The sequence below is a fragment of the Haemaphysalis longicornis genome, unplaced genomic scaffold (assembly GCF_048455015.1).
Source record: "Haemaphysalis longicornis isolate Haplotype H1 unplaced genomic scaffold, Haemaphysalis longicornis Haplotype H1 scaffold_15, whole genome shotgun sequence".
NCBI classification, from domain to species: Eukaryota; Metazoa; Arthropoda; class Arachnida; order Ixodida; family Ixodidae; genus Haemaphysalis; species Haemaphysalis longicornis.
The window spans coordinates 26399916-26413279 of record NW_027526257.1 but is presented as its reverse complement, the minus strand read 5'-3'; positions in this window follow the sequence as shown (position 1 = coordinate 26413279).

The window sequence follows — 13364 nt, the reverse complement described above, 5'->3', positions numbered from 1 at the left end:
ATCACGACAACACACGCGGCCCGAAGTGGCCCACGTGGTTCGCTTAAAACCTTTCTACAGACGATGACGAACTTTTATTTTTATTTGTTCGGGCTGTCGCTTATGTTAGCATCGGGTCGATGCACTCTTAGAGGGGGGTAATGCCGCGAAGCATGCATTGGGTTTGTTTATTTGTGTTTTGCTTTTACAGCCCAGCTGCACCGGTCTGTGTTATCTCTGTGCCAACGGAAGCGCGTATTCCATTCTTTCTTTCTGTGCCGCATGTGTTATCTGTTCTGATACGGAGAGCATCCCGATCTAACGTGAACTGCCCGGAATAATCTTCTTGGATCTACAAGGTCCTCGATGCGAATCGACGATTCGAGAACCACGTGCGCCGAAAGATAAAAAGCCGGCAGAGCTGACGCCGGGGTATTCGATTCTGCGACGCTCGCCGACGCAAGTCACTTTGTTAACCGCTGCTTCGCCGCCTCTGTATTCTTTTGACTTCTTAGGGGAGCACAAGTTCACTCCAATAAACTTGTTTCTCCTTCAAGACAACTGCGTCGTCCTTGGCTTCGTGACAATATATTCTCAAACGGGCACTACAAAATGGTTCTTCACCAGATACTGCCTGCTACCATGACCTTCAATTCCTCACCGTGCTAGGCAGTTTTTTCATTGAGAGCGGTCTGACTGGAGTAGTGTGGGTCGGGGTCTAAAATCCACTCGTCCCCTCAAAAGGAACAATTAGATCCTCACTTGTGAGCTCTCTGCACTACCCTTCAAGATTCAAGAAGTGTTATTCCCCCCTCCTTAATATTCCCAGTTCCCACCTCTGGCCAACTGGCCTTCCCAACCAATTAAAGGACATTACTACTAGTACTCCGTTTTTCGTGCCATGTCACCACCTCCCTCGACAGGGATATCGCGGTAAACAAGGTACGAGGCTCCATTGCTGCCATAAGTACCTGATTCGCTCCCACACAGGATGGCTTAACAAGAAAATATTCCGTAACATTGACGATTACGCCATCCAGCCTCTCATGCGCAACATAATTCTGCAGTAGAAAATACCTACATTACTCCTCAGTGAAAAAATATCCAACGTCATCGCTCACCCCACGCCTGCAAAAAGTTAAAAATGGAAACTTTGTCCAATTTTCCTCGTTTGAGGATTCGTAAAAACTCTGAAACACTCATACTAAATAGTATCAACTACTGCATGATAGAAAATTCTCCACATCCGCACGCTCTGATTAAATTTCGTTCTAGCCTCTACGCACAAGACCTAATTCTTGCACTCAAACACGACGTACCTTACCGAGCGGACAGCTCGTTATCAGATAATTTCAAAATACTCGAGCTGCACCCAGCCGAAGCCTCTGATAATGGCAAATATCCTGACATCTCAGAGAACATCTGCATCCTGAGGGCTGCAAGGAGGTTGTATACCAAAATTAGCAACTTTTTGACCCATTCACTAGCAGCACTCAATATTACTACACTCAAATCTGAGAAAATTAACAAAAACAGTAAGAGCAGGCTCCAGGGCTGTGTCCTTTCCGGTTTTCTTTACCGTGCGTATGATCGGTATGCCAGATCTCTTAAGCAGCATAAGGAAGCAAAGCACAGCCAGTACGCTGAGTTTAGCTTTGCTTTAGAGAAACCAAGCCGTGCAAAACTCTGGGGGCCGTCTGAAAAAGAGAAACATCCTCAGCCCTTCTCTGCCCCTTGGGTATGATTCTTCCACCAGACGTGCTCAGCACGTGAAGGACAATGGGTAGAGTAAAGTTTTGTTTTCTTAGAAAAAGACTGGACCAGAATATGCAACAAGAAAACCAGGAAAGTGTTACGACGCCATGAATCATGTTCAATTGAGGTTTCGTTCAGTTGTTAAAGCATGCCAGAATACGCTTGCAGGAATTCTGACTTTTTTTAATGCAAAGTGATCAACCCAATCCTGGGATAGGCTCAGTATACCAAAGGTAACGTCATGAATTATCTTCCCGAGAAATTATTCCCGGGGGAATATGTAGCCTACACTTTCGTAAAAAAGTTTCCGTAGGTGTCGCTAGTATAGTTGTGCACAAAGCTATGAGAGAAATCTTCCATTAAGTACGACTAACCCTATACAAAACACACTATGCCACAACAGCGTGTTCCAACGTCCGAATGAGCTTTAAAATACTACTTTTTATGTAATATGCATTATATCAGCTGATTTTAAACATGTCCAAGTGAAAAGTTATATTTAAATCTCATGCGCGGATTTCTTGTGTTACCGTGTAGACCAAAGCACAATGATTTGTTAGAATACCTAAATTGGCTACATTAGAATAGAAAAAATTTCCAAGGATTTTACATGCAATACTCGAGAGCAATAGGCCAGCTAATTACTAGACGGGTATGTGTTCAGAAACTTTAAAAGGAGATTAACCTCCGAGTCTTCAAATAACTGCACAGACGACAATCAATCAGGCTGTTGGACATGGAAGCCTTGGCGAAATTACCAGCAGTGAATTTCATTTTGGTGGCATGCTGAAATAGCAATTCGTATGGGTTTATGGATAAATATTCTCACTGGTGAGCAGAGTGTGATGCTCTTAAACTTAAGCGTGAACTTTTTTTTATTGTTAGCAAACAGTCATGATAACCGGTTCTGAAAAAAAAAATGTATGAGCTTCTTTCACCTAAGAAAGCTCTAGGGTATTGCAGTGTTTGCGCGCACTGAAGCGGCTCCTTATTCTTCAAGGTTTCTTTGCATCTCGAGGTGAACAGTCTGTTTCTTTTTCGGAGTCTTTCAAATAGGAGTTATCCTTTACGTTGTTGAACTTTTGGGACTTGGTGAAGGAATGTAATTTAAATTAGTTCGTTCACATAACATTTAAACGCGTCCCACTCGGGCTCTACTGAATATATATACACATTTTCTGAGAATTAGTGTGCTATTGCAAATGTAGCCAATTTTAATTTCGAAGATTGCCTTAGAATACAATGAAATTTATTTCACAGTGAATGTATTTTTTGTGGAAGGTTGGCGTGAAATTAAAAATGTAAGTTGCACTTAGGTCATGGAGGTACGCTGTCTCTAAAACTACTTCCGGACATGGTGTCAGAATTATATCTATTGTGCTATCCATATCGATTGTTATTTGTCTTTTTAACCGCATGTGAAAACTAAAATCTGCTGATATATGAATAATTGGTATTCGAGGAATGCACGCAATGTACTGGCTAGCCTGGAGAAAACCCCATTCCCTCAGGTTGAAATCAAAAAAGAAGGACAGCCGCGGATGTCACGTGGTTAGAATATTAGATCAGTAGCGTGATTTGTTAGAAAAGACGATGAAAGCGATGGCGAATGCCAGCCGAGTGTAAATACGAGATAACGGTAAAAAATTAAACGCAACCTCAAACAACTCAAAGTTTGATAATTAGATAAAGAGGTGGTTGTAGAGATTTTGCGATACAAGGTAGACAGCCTTGCTTGAAAGAGAATATAAATTCATATTCCACTTTGAAAATACTATCTAAGACACGCTTCAGCTGCTAAATGGTGAATGACAAATAGCATCATGTTGGCAGCATTTTTATCATGGCCATGCAAGACTTGTGTAAGACCACAGGAATGGCCATATTCAAGTACTTTGGACGCAATACACATATATGTTCTCTTGAACTCGCATGTAATGTGGTTACTTCAAACTTATGCAAATATCGCCTTCTATATTTGTGCCTTTTGTTGGACGCGAGAAAATTTATCTCTTTTGTGTTTGCTGTTTCCCTACAAGTTTTATTGAAAGACACCTGCATCTATAAAGGGAAGTATTTTTGTAAAGTTTAGATTGCATTTTGCTTCGTTTTTAGGTGGTTCAATGGTAAAATTACTGACTTTAATTGAAAACAAAGAATACGCATTCCCTGTTTCGGAAAACGCGATTTGGTGTTTTTAGCTGTTGAGAGGATGGTTGTGAAAAGCGAGCAAGTTAATATATCTTTTTGGGTCGAGAGCCTTTTTTTCGGCAATACCAGCGAAAATATTGTAATCTTTTTAAATAAATGCTTACCAACTTAAACCAAAGCGTAGCACGATATTCACCATTCAGACTTCCTTTTTCGCAGTTCCTCGACGAGGTGAGTATCTGTTGTATGTATTTTTTCCGTAGGGTTTCTTTTTATAGCGTTGGTAGAAACAGAAACAGAAGCATCAGAATATAAGATATTGTTATACAGCGCATTAGTTGTAAGGAAAGCTAGTGGTAATTTTATAAGGTAAATATTTTTTTACTATGCATACTGTACAGGTTGCCACGTTACGGTATAATTGGAGGTTTCGCTGAAAATCGCTACTGAAGTGCCCCGCACTACTCGGAATACATTGTCGGCCAAGATATTAACTTCAGATTTTTTAGAGCGACACCTCTGTTTCTTGGTAGATATTACAAACATCCTTGTTATGTCATTATGATTTTTACGCTCAATAACTTCAAGTTAGTGCCTCGTACAGTTTCGTTATGATAATTATTGCTCGTTTGTTCAAGGTGGGGTAAGGGGAAAGCAATAGGCAGCTAGAGTAACGGCGCATGTGATAAGAAAATTTGCTTAACCAGTGGGACATACCGCAGAAAAAGCGAGCCGTTGCCCCACAAACCTTGTAGTTTCTGTGTCGGCAGCTCGCCCCACAAACTAGCGTTTGTTCTGTGTTTTTCTTACTCGTTTGGTCCGCCTTTTGCGCTAGTAAAATGGGATCATTATCGCCTAATCAACTTGCCCAACTTTCCGTCCCTAATTCCTTATTGCACCCTCTGGTCGTTGACTACATGTTCTCGCCAACGTTACTCAGCAGATTCTGTGTGTTACTCATGCTATAACTAAATACCGGGGGTTCGGCTAAAAACTACATTCGGCAGATTCTGCTGTTATCAACTTTAGCAAAACTTAACTATCGCTTAACAAACATGGTGTAAACGTTTTAATCCCGGCTTTTCTTGTCTGCCATTATCTGACGCATACGCTTATCTGGTGAATAAAAGCATAGTGCCCACTTTATTTCAAGGCTCCAAGAGCTGCCAAATTTCCTTCGTGCAAAAGTGCCAAGATTTGTTCCTAAACGAAATAGTTGAAATTACAAGTAGTTTCAAAATAAGTGAACGTCATAACAAACGTGCTATGAGAAGCACATCATGCATAGAACATCGCTAATCTTGAATATCAGACTTCTATGCCCGAGTTTCTCATTTCGCTTTACACGACAGTTGATCATCAAGAATCGCTTACGAAGTGTTCATAACCACAGATATAAACCCTCTTCCTCGAACTACCTACACGGTTGGAAGCGAAGCTTCAGTGCATGCAAAAACCCCGAAGAGAAGGGCCAACATTGAAGCACTGGAATCTATCTAGGAGCCCGAAATATCCAAATCAAAACCACTTGATATTAAAAGTCCGATCTTCAGCGATCAAAGTGCCAGGTGCATACGAGTGAGTCCAAACACCGGCGACAGCCAACGACTTCATCAGCTTTAAGCCCAGGTACCCCCCCCCCCCACCATTGTTGAATATGTGCGAATGAAGGATTAGAATCAACTTCGGCTTCATAACGGGACAGCCCAGGTTTGATGCCTGCCACCCGACACGCTTTTTGTGCCATCATCCTTGTGATCAACGTCAACATCCAAATCTTAATTCGGCGCCTTCCTTTGTGTAAAGGTGGGTGGTGCCTGATCACTCCCACGTGGTTTTTTTATGTTTAATTTTATTAAGATTTAAAATTCTTCTTTCTTTTCGCAAACCTTAAATGTCAGGAAGATGCTATCCCTGTATTCGAAGTGCCTGTTCTTGTCCAGAAATTTTTCAACAATCTATTGTTCAAGAACACAGTACTTTCATAGGCAACCGCTCGTTTCCGGTGCCCTTGATCGTGGGGTAGCGTGGCAGAGTTCACACGCCAAAAGACGCGCTTGTAGAAGGAAAAACGTTAAATTTCGGTCTGGAAACTCACCCTCTCCAGTCTGAAATTTCTATTCCCAGTAAAAATAGCTTTTCGGCCTGGCTTCGCATATATTTAAACCTCAAACTCCCTGAAACGAAAAACTGAGCTGATGTGCAAGCAATACTGTGAAGCACTTCACCTCTAACAAGGCAGGCAAACATTCCTCTAGACGTCAAGAGAAATCTCCCAGGCCAGTACTGGCTACACCAACAAATATCCCAGGCTATTACTGGGTACTGGCTACACCCAGGTTACACAAACTACTGGCACTGCCAGATCGAATTTGGGCCCGAAAAGAAGCGGAGGGAGAGCCTTCAGTTTTGGATTCAGACGGGGGTTTGGATTCAGCGTGTAGGGATAGTCAGGGTGCTTTTTAGAGGTGACAACTGATACAGGAGGGGGGTGGGGCAGGCAGAGAGATTGTGACACAGTCACGCGTGCCGCCCTCCTTCTTACAGTGCGCAACACCCTTGTCTATAACACTGAGTTCAACTTCAACTAGTTACCTCTCAAAACTGCGGACTCAAACTTGTCACAAAAAACGTTGAAGTCAAAATATATGATTAAGACTTCAGAATTACACAATAGTTTTCTTCAAATGCTTTTCGGTCGAGGCAAGATAAGGCCATAAGTACGAAACCTGTCTTATAGACAAGGATGTTGCCCTCTGTACCATCCAAATGACGCTCCTCTGTGTCCTTTCCGCGAAAGCTGCAGCGTTAGCGATACCGCCTCCGCGCTTCCCAGGTAACAGCTGCCAGAGTATGTGGTTCAACTCTTTGTAGAGCTACGTGTGCGAAGTCGTTAATCTGCAAAGGTAATCGTTGTGTGGGTTGGTATTACATTATTTGTTATAATCATTACCTTAATGATGACATTTCAGCAACTTTATCACCTTCAAAACAATAGTGATTACATTTCAGCAACTATTGCATTGAAATTCACTTGCAGATTGCGTACTTTAGGACATTGTTCAGAATATTTATAATAAGTGAACCTCACAAAGGACTTAAATCCCATTAATCGTATTGCAACAAAAGTAACAGATGCACGTTGGCTTTATTCACAAGGCGTTTGGAACTCACAGCCAAGACGAGGCACAACGGAGACCAGTGAGCAGCGGGAAGGAAAAAGCACTTCTTCGCCTCTTTTACATGCACGCCTACCCCATAGATCCGTTTCCACTGCCACATATCCTACACGGGGTACTGACTGATGATGAACGTTACAGACAACCTAGCGATGGTTGTGCATCTGACACTGTACAATTTAGCCACTTTCAGACTAAGTGCACCAAGCGAGCTAAGTGTTGCGGCTATGACAATGCTTCCTCCGAGCTAATTGCACGAACTGTATGTTGCTAGAGCGACGGTCCTGAGTATCAACTTTGGCGATGACCTAGATCGCAGCACTGAGCTGAGGCAGCAGAAGAAAAAGGCCAGAGTACGTACGCACAAACGTTTGGTAGTGCACTCGTTGGCGAACTAGAGCCCACCGCCAAACGTGTTCGCCCGGGTTGTAGGAGACTAATGGTTGGCGCTTATCGTAGCGTGCTTTTATTTGACCCTGGTAGCTGAAGGTGCGAGCTCGAGCCAGTCTTTGGGCTTGTTTAGCGAGTCGCAAACTGTCACCCAGAGACACATCTTTTTGGAAGGAGAATGAATCTATTGGGTCTGGGAAGCTTTAGAAAGGCGGACGTGTAGAAGGAAGTATTGACAGTGACATGGCGCTTGGTGGTAATTTAAACGTTGTTTATAAAGGCAAGAACTGTGTCCGAATTGTTCTGTTCTTAATCAATGTACACAAACCGCAAATTGCCTGCGATTTGTGCGTTCAGGCAGTCTGTCAGTCTGTGTATGGGTTGTTGTGAAACGCCTATATTTGGAGCCACAACGCCGAAGAAGCGCTTCCACGTCATCGGCGTTAAAGCGGAGGCCATGGTCAATGATTACAACTCCACGAGCTTCAGGGGGCAGAATAACACGATGCACGATCAAAAACGCGACATCCGCAGCCGTTGCAGTGCAAAGAGAAGCAGTCTCTACTTTGCGCATCAAAAACTCCATACAGAACGTGCTCCAACGGTAACCGGCTTTGGACTTCGGTAGAGTACCTACCAGACTAATTCCCACTTTGTGAAAGGGCAACATCGGAGCATTCACAGGGAGCGACGGTCCTGGAGAAGGAGACGTAGGACGCTTGTGACGTTGACAGTGAGGGCAGCTGGTCTCGTAATGCTGCGTGGCTTTCGGCATACGAGGGTAGTAAAAGCGTTTCCGAAGCCAATGTAGGGGGAGAGAGAGTAGTGGGGACGACAAGAAGTAAACGCGCCGCATCTGCAGAGCAATTTTTCTTGAACAGAACGCCGTCTGGGAAACAATGGGTATCCAATTTTGTCCTCCGCGCTTGCAAACAGCCTGAGCAGCGTACGATCTCTCCGCTGTGCTTACTGAAGGAGTGGGGCGTTTGGGAATTCCGGTGACACGAAAGGCAGACAGTCTTCGAAGGTGTCCTCGTCGTTCGATGTGCCTGGTACAGGTAAGAGGGACAAACAGTCCGCATCAGTATGGCGCCGCCCACTTTATTAAGAGACTGTAATGTCGTACTTTCGTAAGCGTAAGACCCATCGAGGTAGGCGACCGGAAGGGTCGCGCAGTCCGACAAGCCTGCATAACGAATGGTGATCAGTGACCAAAGTGAACTGTCCCTCATACGGATAGCATTGAATCTTTTGAACAGCGAGCAAAATGGCGAGGCATTCCAGTTCCATTAAGGTCTAGTCGCGCTCGGCTCTAGACGTGCGCTCAGCCGCCACGTGGTGTGCCCATTCATGTAACTCCTCCATCAGCTCCTGTGCCCACGTCACTCGGGTCCGAGTGCATCTCGCTGGGTGCCATGTGGTCGAAGTGGCGCAAAATTGGGCCAGTTGTTAACAAAAATTTATGCTGCTGATAGGAAAACTCGCAGTCGGACGTCCAAGAAAAAGGGCTGTCTTTACAGAGTAAGGTCGTGAGGGGATGGGAAGTTTGCGCGAAGTCAAGTCTTTAAAGAGTCTTGAAGGAATCATCGGAAATAGGAGCAAAGTCCGACGAAGCTAGACATCTCTTTCAGTGATCGTAGTGCTTGGATATCACGCACGGCGGAGATTTTCTCAAGATCCAGCCTTATGCTTTCCTTATCCACTCGGAATGCGAGTACTTGTGTTTGGCACTCCCAAAAATGAGTTTTTTAAAATATTGACCAATCCCGCTTCCTCGATGCGGTCCAGAAAAAGGCGATTCTTTGACTGGACTCTTAAAATAATATCCTTAAAATATGGACATCGTCTTGGTAGCACACGCAGGTATCCCATTTTAAGCAACGCAGATTGGTGTTCATAGAGTGTTCAAATGTAGTGGGCGAATTTCACAATCCAAAACCATTCCATCGAAATCAAAGAGCCCACCAAATGTGTGAACGCTTTCTTATCTATGTCGGATGGCTGCACTGGTATTTCCCAGAACCCAGACCAGCAGTTTACTACGTCTTCAATGCGCGGAAGGGGATGTACGTCTTTTTTTGTGACAGCATCGAGTCTTCGATAATCCACAGAAAAGTGCCAAGAGTTACCCTTCTTCTTCAGGAGAATCCCAGGAGCTGCCCTTCTTTGAGCGTCTCCTGCGTCTGTTCAGTTATTAGTTTGCTCTCAGAAAAGGACACGATGCATGGCTTATGACGAATTGGTGCAGAATTCTCGGAAGTAATTTCATGCTGAATGCGTGACGCTGGCCATGACGTTTTGTGGTCATCCCAAGAAAAATCAAATAAAGCAGTACGTCGGGTAAGTACCTCAAGTAACAGCTGCTCCTTATGAGACGGAAATGATGCATTCATCATGCGCTTGTCCGGGGTGGTGTAGTGTGGGTTCGTAGCAATCGCGTCTGGCGTCGTACTCACTGCGTGTGTACTGACGGTCACCTCTTTCTCATTATGAGCGAGTTTGAGTACATTGGGCAAACGTATGGTTACACTGCATGCGTTCACTGTCCAAACTTGGCTACGCCCATCAACGACTTCAACCAAAGCACGGGATATCATCATGTTTTTTTAAACTACATTTGCAGCATCCACCTAAACTATGCTCTGGCAGCTCCCCCATCGACATTTTTCTAATATTATGGTCCGAATCATACCCGTCATGGAAAGTAGCAAGACATCATCGGTGACAGAAAACCGGGCTTCACTGCCCTTTCACCCTTTTCGAGGCAGCATTTCGCATGGGAACAAATTTGACCAGTTCCGCAGTATTTCATCGCACCGTATTCGAGTAAAAATGTATGCCCGATATAACTCCATGCGTTGCATGAGTTGAAACAAGACTCCGTTGGAAAGCTGTGTTCACATAGTGAAAACATCGCTGAACACATTCTAACTGAACACAAACGCTCGCTTTCTACTCCACGAGACTGAATCTTTTGGTCCGAGGACAACATACCGTTCGTTTGAAGACGGGTTATAAAATCGGTACTCAACACTGAAGCCGAATCACCAGTGTCTATCAATGCTAACGTGTTGACACCATCTATAGAAATAGTAACTTGGTTCTTTGTCATAACAACACGAAGCGGAATTGACGAAAACAACAGGGCTGCGACCTCACCCCCGTCGGCTGCACCACCGAGTTTCCCTCTGATTGTGGGCTCACTCGGCAGCGCGTCGTTGGAGAACGCAGCCGTCTAGTGTTTGGAGGAGTGAAGCTCCCCTCACAACCTGGGGATTAGTTGCGCATTGTAGTTGGGTGGAACGACTGTGGAAAGGGTGTGTTGGTCTGGTTATCTACGCATGGCTGTTGAGGTGCCGGTTCGCATTGCTGGAGAAGCGGGTGGCAAAATCGTACAAATGGTCCTGGATTCAACAATTTTAGGAAGTGCGCTGTTGAAGAAATGGGACCGGTTGTCCAGAGGAATGGCGTGGTCGGGAGTAGGCTGCAGGTGCTTGAGGGTTCGGCTCATCGATGTAATGAAATGGAGGACTGGAAGCTGTGCCCCTTGTATGGTCTTCACTGTCAACCCCAACAGCTCAAATGGGTAATTTAAAAGCAGCTGTGTAGCTACCCAGAAGCAGTGATAGGCGAGCAAAAATATTCGATTGTTGAAGAGACATATCACTGCAAACGTAGTTCTGTAGCAGAAAGCCCTGTTCTAAACAGATAGAGATTTATTCTTGGAATCCTGCAGCGCATATTGGTGAAGATCCCTTCGCACTGCCTATAACCACAAAATTTAACATAACGCCGGAAATTTATTTTTGTGGTACTCTTCAAAGGAGAGGAGTGCGTGTGAACGAGTAGCATATAAATGACAATAACGTCGCAATCTTGACGATGCAAAAAACCAGATTAGATATGCCGAATAGAATGAGAACTGTTACCGCGAGATTAGCTAAATTATCCCCCTGCTCGTTCCCCCTGATGTCCGTATGGCCAGGGACCCCTAGCCACACTTTTCTTCACGTGCCTTTGGACAAAAACAATAGTCGGCGGTACAAGGCAGTGCCCGAAGAGGAAGTTAATGCCGATGTAACTGGCATCGAATCAAATAGTAAGATGATTTCTGATACACGCTTCAGTACTTTACATAGATCGACAGCAAGTGCTGCAAATTCTGCCATAAAGAAAAATAAAGGTGTAGTGCGGAATTTGTAGCGAAAAACTCCAAGCCAGAGAAAGTGAAAAAAACTATTTCAGCGTTCTTGGCATTTTGACATGCGTCAGTGTAAATCAGCAGCGAGCTGGGAAAAGCCTTTTCCCCCTCTCCTACTTGCCAGCCTACTCCTGGATCCGTTTCCGCTGCCACCTATCCTACACAGGCGTTTGACGGATGACCAACGTTACAGACCGCGTAGCGATCGCTAGATAACACGGTAACAACGTGTTATCTAGCAGTTAATTTACCCTTCCGCTCCTGCATCTTCTCGTCTCTGGGAAACAATTTCTTGGAATTTTTTGTTAATATTTGGACCCTTCAAGATTAAGAACGAGTAATTGAGTGTTTGATGCAAGTAATTGTAGATTTACAATAATGACAAATAATAATATCATGAGGCAAATTAAGTTTATTTTTTGCTTGTTTTACCAAAACTTGCAAATCAGTGAGCCCATATATAAGAATAGAACTGGTAGTGCTAGTATTTTGGTACGTACAGCCTTGCCTAAAAAATGAGTCGGGTCCATGGTGCCCCTGTTGCATCGTTATGGTTTTCACTACAACGTCTTCCTCTTACTGACTATCAGTTGCAGCAAAATAGGTGCAATTGGGAAATGTAGTGATAGAGGCTTCTAAAGAACTGTTTACCAGAAAAGCAGCTGTTTTGATTTTGTTTTCAAATTCCTTGAAGTCTTTGGGTTCATGCCCTGATTATAGGACACCAGGCCCGAAAGGGTTAAAAGCGCGAAATGCAAGAATATATAATAATTTCACTTGCTTGTTGTTCACGTACAATTTTTATTATATTGCCCTGCGAGTACTGCTAGTCATTGTAAAACTAAGCTAAAAAAATTGTACGCATTAGTATTGTTTTAAATATTGCAAATAATGTTGTACTATCCCACACTGGTAATATATCCTACACTCTGTGACAATTCCATATCATTAGTGGGATAGAGCGGTCAGTTCTATGGTAATTTTTATGAAACTAAATTTCCTTCAGAAATTGAATAAAATATTCTTCTTTCAAGAGTAAGAACACAAATATTGTGCAATGTAAATGAGTGTTGCAGGTTAGGAATCAACTTTGGGAAAGCAAATTCTAACCGTAAATCCATCATAGGTATAAATAAAAACACGAGCTTCATTTGTTAGGTCATTCTAGAGAGTTAAGTGATATTGTTAACAAATGACGCTCGTGTTTTTATTTATCCCTATCATGAATTTACGGTTAGAATTTGCTTTCCCAAAGTTAGTTCCTAACCTGCAACAGTCATTTACGTTGCGCAATATTTGTGTTCTTACTTTAGAAAGAAGAATATTTTATTCAATTTCTGAAGGAACTAACCACCCCAACCAGAATTGGAAATAGTGTATCCAGGGACACAACCCCTGATCTCACCTTCTCTTATAACCTCAAAAACCTGGAGTGGCTCCTACTGGATGAGACGGTAGGGAGCGATCACTATATAATACAGTCTGTTGTTGCCCATCACAGAACCTCGCAACGCATCGGAAAAAAAATCACTGACTGGAAAGCATTCTGTGAGGAGACCCAGCCGACCAACTTCGATTCCATCGAGCAATGGTCAGATGGAATTATCCAATCGGTTTCCAAACACACCAAAACAATTCAGCTTACCACCGATAACCCTGACACTGATCCGCACCTCCTACACCTATGGGAGGCTCGCAGAAGCATGATC